The sequence below is a fragment of the Spermophilus citellus genome (assembly GCF_964194105.1).
Source record: "Spermophilus citellus genome assembly, chromosome: 1".
NCBI classification, from domain to species: domain Eukaryota; kingdom Metazoa; phylum Chordata; class Mammalia; order Rodentia; family Sciuridae; genus Spermophilus; species Spermophilus citellus.
The window spans coordinates 155,432,063-155,439,849 of record NC_138182.1 but is presented as its reverse complement, the minus strand read 5'-3'; positions in this window follow the sequence as shown (position 1 = coordinate 155,439,849).

Below are 7,787 nucleotides of genomic sequence, written 5' to 3'. Positions count from 1 at the left end.
GCATTCCAGAATATTAAAAGATATACATGTAAAAATTGTGCATAGAAGTAAGCTCAAGAGCAAGTTGAATATCTTTTCTTTGGGAAAGAAAATAGCAGTACAAATGAAAAAAGCACCCAACAATATATTCAACTGTATAGAAGTATAAAATTTACATTCATTAATTAAAATGCAAAGAAATTGAGAAAATATGTTCCAAGTTATTGCATTTATAATAATATCCCCAGTGAATAAGGACCTCAAAAACACATAGATGGCATGAGAAAAATGTGAAGTGTTGTATAAAAAGACAAATGATGGAAATGAGAAATGAACAGTGAAGATCTATAAGGGACTGTGCTGGTGACAGTGAAATGCAAAGAAAAGCAATTGCCAGATACCCCCCTCCCTCATCAAATGCATTTGTTCTAAGTAATTATTGATGGTGTGGATGGGGAAAGGACAGCCCCCTGCAGTACCTGAGGAGGTATAAATCTATATCACCTTTTCAAAAATTGATGTTTTAAATACATGACCACGGAATTCACTACAATTCTTATTACACATATAAAGAACAATTTTTCATGTCTCTAGTTGTATATAACGTACGTTGACACCAATTCATGTCTTCATACGTGTACTTTAGATAATGATGTCCATCACATTCCATCATCGTTGCTAACACCATGCCCCCTCTTTTCACCTCCCACCCCTCTGCCCTATCTAGAGTTCATCTATTCCTCCCATGCCCCTCCTCCCTACCCTACTATGAGTTAGTCACCTTATATCAGAGAAAACATTCGGCATTTGCTTTTTTGGGATTGGCTAACTTCACTTAGGATTATCTTCTCCAACTATGTCCATTTACCTGCAAATGCCATGATTTTATTCTCTTTAATTGCCAAATAATATCCCATTGTGTATATATGCCACATTTTTTTTTTTTACCCATTCATCTACTGAAGGGCTTCTAGATAGGTTCCAAAGTTGAGCTATTGTGAATTGTGCTGCTATAAACATTGGTGAGGCTGTGTCCCTGTAGTGTTGAGAGCCACAGCCAAAGGGGCCCCAGCAAACTTCCAGCTGCCGGCTGATGATTGGCTCACAGCAGCCCCAGCAACATCTAGCTGATTGGCTCCTCTGCGGTGATGTTCATTGGGCTGTTTCCCTGCCCTTCAGACTGCCAGCTGATGATTGGCACACAGCGGCCCCAGCAACATCTAGCTGATTGGCTCCTCCACGGAGCTGCTCATTGGGGGACTTCTTTGGCTCCGCCCACGCGACCCAGCCAATCAGCCTCAAGAACAGGAGGATTGTGGGAGGTGGTGAGGGTTGTGTGGGGGTGAGAGGCTTGTGGGAAGCCGGTGGTGGCAGTTGGGCTCTGAGGGTTTTTTTTGAGGAGCTGTTTTGTTTGGCATTTGTAGTTCTAAAAATAAAGTTAGTTTCTTTTGACAAGTGGCTCCTGAATTGTGCCCAGCCAGACTGCGGCATTTGGTGGCTCGCACGGGGAGCGACTGAGGGTAAGTAAACTGCTCGCCCCTGAGGGCAGGGCGAGAGGATGGGTAGCCATTCTAAGATTCCTCTTTTGTTTTGCTTCATTTTTGTTTTAACTTGCCTGTCCCTGGAGATGAGTGAGACGGAAGAAAAACCGCTCACATCTGAGGAAAAACTATTTGCGTCTGAGGAACAGATAGGGAGAAAGGATGGATGGACATTTCAGGAGGATAGAAAGGTTGATATAATGATTTTGTATGGTTCCATTTTTATTTCATTCTGTCTCGGTTTTGTTTGGCGTCATCTTGTTGGGTTTTATTATAGCAGAAATACGGGATCAGCAATTAGTAAAAAACTAACCGAAAGACTGTTAAGTAAATTGTTAGAGGAAGGAGGCATCTCAGTAAAATCAAGAACAGTCAGGGCATATGTTGATACAATACAACAATGTAGCCCATGGCTTTTTAAGGAGGAGTTGTTAGATATATCACAATGGAACCATCATGGTGAAGATTTAAAAAGAATAGAAAAGAACAACCCAGGGACTCTGCCAGTTGGCACATTGCCATTGTGGACACTAGTATCTGGTTTGCTTAGTCCAAAGCCTTCAATTCAGACAAAGGTAGAGGAAGGAGAAGACATATTGATTCAAGTAAAAGAGAAGGTCTCTCAAGTTAGTCAGAAAGAGGAAAAGATTCAAGTAAAAGAGAAGGTCTTTCAAGCTAGTGAGACAGAGGAAGGAAGTTTAGAGCAGAAAAAGCCATCAGGGGAAAAGTTACAACAGGAGACTGCTAATAACACCTTTCTATCAGAGACCGTAAGTGTCCAACCAACAGCACCACCTCTACAGGAGACTGCTACTAACAGCATTCTATCACCAGAGGGCATAAGTGTCCAATCAACAGCACCACCTTCATATGCTAGGAGGCTCCCAACCCCCGCAGTTGATAGTTGGGATCCTGAGACAGGATCTCAAGTATGCCCTGTATTTGAGGTAGGAGGGCAGCGAATTTACCAGGGTTTAAATTTCAAAACAGTGAAGGAGCTAAAAGAGGCTGTAACAACCTATGGTCCCCAAGCACCCTTCACTGTAAGCTTGGTTGAATCCATTACCAACTTAAACATGACGCCAGCAGAGTGGGCTAATATTTGTAAAGCTGTGCTAAATGGAGGACAATACCTGTTATGGAAGGTTGCCAATGAGGAATTTTGCAAGGAGACGGCTAGGCGAAATGCAGCAGCTGGTTATTCTCAGAGAAATCTAGATATATTGTTAGGAAAGGGACCTTATGAGGATCCGCAGCAACAAATTGCATATGATCCTGGCGTATACTCACAAATTGCTGTAGATGCAGTTAAGGCATGGAAGACTTTACAAGGACATGGAGGTTTACAAGGTCAATTATCTAAGATAATACAAGTAGCTAATGAACCTTACGCTGAATTTGTAGATAGGCTTATTCAAACAGCTACCAGAGTTTTTGGGAATACAGAACAAGCAATGCCATTAATAAAACAACTGGCTTATGACCAAGCGAATCGTTGGTGCAGAGATATCATTATACCATGGAAACAGGAAGATTTAAACACATATATTAAATTATGTAGAGACATTAATGAACAAGAGCAAGTCATGGCAGCTGCAGTAAAACAGGATTTAGATGCCAGAGTCATTAATGAACAAGGGCAAATTGTGGCAGCTGCAGTAAAACAGGCTTTATATACCAGGCCAAGAACATGCTACAATTGTCAACAAACAGGACATTTTAAAAGGAATTGCCCCATAGGAGGAGGGTTTAACAAAACTAGGTATCAAAGGAGTAGAATACCGGGTATTTGCCCACAATGCCGTAGAGGGAGACATTGGGCTAATGAATGCCGTTCTCAAACCACCATAGAGGGTACTCCATTACATTGGGCTAATGAATGCCATTCTCAAACCACCATAGAGGGTACTCCATTATCAAAAAACGAACAAGGACAAGGTGTTTATCCACAATATCGTGGACAAAGGCATCGGGTTCCGTTGCCAAAAAATGGACAGGGGGCCCCAATGCTCCGGGGCCCCAAACCACAAATATACGGAGCACTGGAGGAACCCAGCAACCCCATCAGGGTAGTGACCAGGACACATTGTCCATCAGATCCCTCTTCAGACAAACCAGAGGGAGCGCAGGGTTGGACATCTGCGCCTCCGCCAGATCAGTACTAACTCCAGAGATGGGAGTTCAAATCATTCCCACAGGGGTAAAAGGACCTCTTCCCAAAGGAACAGTAGGCTTATTATTGGGACGCAGCTCTTCTACTCTTTTGATAAGGACTTTTGATAAGTCCTGGGGTAATTGATCCCGATTATGCAGGTGAAATAAAAATTATAGCCAGTTCTCCAAAGGGTATATCAGTAATTTCACCAGGAGATAGAATAGCACAGTTACTAATAATACCAAGCCTACATGATAAATTTTCAAGTCATGCTCTAGAAAGAGGTTCCAAGGGATTAGGCTCCACAGGTGTAGATTGGGCTATGCTTTCTTTAAATTTAGATTCTTGCCCCATGCTAAAACTAAATATTCAAGGACATGAATTTAATGGGCTACTGGATACAGGTGCAGACCTTAGCATCATCTCTCATCAAGAATGGCCAAAACATTGGCCATTACAACAAGCCACTCAAACGCTTCGAGGCCTAGGAGTGGCGACTAATCCCGATAGAAGCGCAATGGTATTAGATTGGAAGGATCCTGAAGGATGCGAAGGAACTATACAGCCATATGTATTGGATCATCTTCCCATAAATTTATGGGGACGAGATGTCTTAGATCAATTAGGTTTGACATTAACAAATAACATCAATCAAAATGCACCCACAATTATGGCTAGACAAGGTTTTAGGAAAGGAAAAAGATTAGAAAAACAAGAACAAGGTATAGCAGCACCAATACAAATAGATCAAGGAACAGACAGACATGGGTTGGATTTTCACAAAGGGCCACTGAGACAATAAAAATTACATGGAAATCAGAAAGACCAGTATGGGTTCCTCAGTGGCCCTTGACTAAAGAAAAGATACAAGTAGCCCATGATCTGGTCAAACAACAATTAGCGGAAGGACATATACAACCTTCTGTATCTCCCCATAATACTCCCATTTTTGTCATCAAAAAGAAATCTGGTAAATGGAGATTATTGCAAGACTTAAGAGCCATTAATAATGAAATGGTCATTATGGGACCTGCTCAATCGGGGATTCCTCAATTGTCTGCTTTGCCAAAAACTTGGTATGTTTTAGTTATAGATATTAAAGATTGTTTTTTTTTTTTCAATTCCAATTCATCCTGAGGATAGTCCACATTTTGCATTTACTATCCCTGCACTAAATCATGAAGGTCCTGATCAGAGATATGAATGGAAAGTACTCCCTCAAGGGATGGCTAACAGCCCAACTATGTGTCAAATTTATGTTAACAAAGTAATCCAGCCACTTAGAAATCAAAATCCTGAACTAAAAATATTTCACTATATGGATGATGTATTATTAGCACACAAAGCTAAAAACACATTGCTATAATGTTATGCCACACTTACAAATTTATTAAAAAATTATAATCTAGAGATAGCAATAGATAAAGTACAATTAAATTTTCCAATTAATTATTTAGGAGTTCTATTATCCTCAACCATGGTCCGTCCACCAAAAATTCAAATACGAGTAGATCAACTCAAATCACTTAATGACTTTCAAAAGTTATTAGGAGACATAAATTGGATAAGGCCTTATCTAGGTATTCCAACAGGAGAATTAGGACCTTTATTTGATATCTTAAAAGGTCCATCAGATCCAAATTCACCCCGAATGTTAACGCCTGAAGCAAGAAAGGCATTAAAAATCATTGAAACATATATGGAAAATATGCATTTGGATAGAATTGATATAAGTTTGCCTTTATTACTTATTGTACTACCAACAAAAAATATTCCTACAGGAGTATTTTGGCAAGAAGGTCCATTATTATGGATACATTTATCTTATTCTCCTAACACTAGTCTTACTAGGTATCCTGAGGCTGTAGGACAATTAATACTCAAAGGAATAAAAACAGCAAAGGGAGTATTTGGAATTTCTCCCAATAAAATTATTACTCCATATACTATGAATCAAATTGATGAATTAGCTAATAAGTTAAATACTTGGGCAATAATCATGTGCAAATCTAATGTTTCATTTGATAACCACTTACCATCTAATCCTTTATTGTCTTTTTGGTCATTGCATCCTGTAATTTTTCCAAAAATGACAAGAAAAACACCTATCATGAATGCTCCAAATATATTCACTGATGGGTCAAATAATGGTACAGCAGCAATAGCTACACCTGATCAAACTTTTACATTTTTAGTACCCAAACAATCAGCTCAAAAGGTAGAGCTTAATGCAGTATTACAAGCTTTTGTGATGTTTAAAGATTCTGTATTTAATTTATTTTCTGATAGTCAGTATATAGTTAATGCTATAGTATCCCTTGAAGATGCTGGTAGGATTTCCCCTTCTTCTACTGTTTTCTCTTTGTTTTCCACTATACAAAGTTTAATCTGGGACAGAAAAGATCCATTCTTTATAGGACATATCAGGGCACATACAGGATTGCCTGGAGCCCTTAGTTTTGGCAATGATTTAGCAGATAAAACTACATATGACATACATATTTTCTCTACACTAGAAGAAGCTATAAATTTTCATAAAAGGTTCCATGTCAATGCTAATACTTTACAAAAGCATTTTAAAATAACTAAGGAACAAGCTAGACAAATAATAAAACAATGTCAAAATTGTGTGACCTTTTTACCACAAGTTAATCTTGGAGTAAATCCTAGAGGATTGATACCTAACCATATTTGGCAGATGGACGTCACACACTTGCCAGAATTTGGAAAATTAAAATATTTGCATGTTACAGTTGATACTTCTTCTGGATTTTTGATGGGCTCCCTTCATGCCAGAGAAAAACTAAAGATGTTATAGCTCATTGCTTACAAAATTTTGCCACTGTGGGCATTCCAAAACAGTTAAAAACAGATAATGCCCCTGGTTATACTTCTACCTCTTTTAAACAATTTTGCTCATCATTTGGCATTACTCATATAACAGGAATCCCATACAATCCACAGGGACAAGGCATAGTTGAAAGAGCTCATCAAACTATTAAAATGTACTTATTAAAGCAAAAAGACGGAATTGGGAAGGGGTATATATTCCCCAAAGATAAACTTAAAATAACCCTTTTTACTCTAAACTTTTTAAATTTGGATTCATCAGGACTTAGTGCTGCGGAAAGGCATATGTGTCCAAAAAATGTACATAAGCCCAAGGTACTTTGGAAAGATATTCTAACAGGACAATGGAAAGGTCCTGACCCAGTAATTGTCTGGATTCGGGGGTCTGTTTGTGTGTTTCCACAGGAAGAACAGCAGCCGATTTGGATTCCAGAAAGATTAACTAAAATCCTGACCCAGTGATTGTCTGGAGTCGGGGGCCTGTTTGTATATTTCCACAGGGAGAACAGCAGCCGATTTGGATTCCAGAGAGATTAACTAAAGCGATTTCTACAGACCAAAAAGAAGATGATTTGGTTCAAATCCATAACAGCTGATATCCAAAACTCCAATTTGGCTATCCTTACATCTGCGACAGAACCAGGATGCTTTTTTCAATATCTATTTTATTATTGCCCTTTCCCATATCATGAAGTTCTATTTTGTTTTTTGAGCTCATACAGACCTAGGTTAATGTTTTGCTGATCAGTTCTATTTTTTTTTTTTTTTGACTATAGAGTTTTAAACATTGCAATGGAGATTTCACCTGTAAAAAGTTATAAGGCCTTTACTATTATGTTATGTGTTGTATGTATTATATTATGTGTGCACACTTGTGTTTTGTGTTATATGTTTGAATGTACGTATGTCCATATATCATATATGATGAGCGCTCATGAAAAATTGGATCCAAATATTTTTTTTTTATTCACGTGATTTAAATGGTTTAATTTAAATTGGGTAAATAACTATTAAGAATTGTTTTAATATGTAAACAAAAAAGAAGGTTATCAGATCTGTTTGTTTACTTTCACCTTTCCTTTTCATTATATTTAATAATTCTCTTCAAGATAATGTAAATTGTTAAGAAAATTGTTTTCTTTTAGTGTCTTCTGGAATGTTACACAATTTTTTCTTTAGCCATTATTGCCAGAATTCCTATCTTCATCCCAGTGCCGGTGAAGACAATGTAAATTGTTAAGAAAATTGTTTTCTTTTAGTGC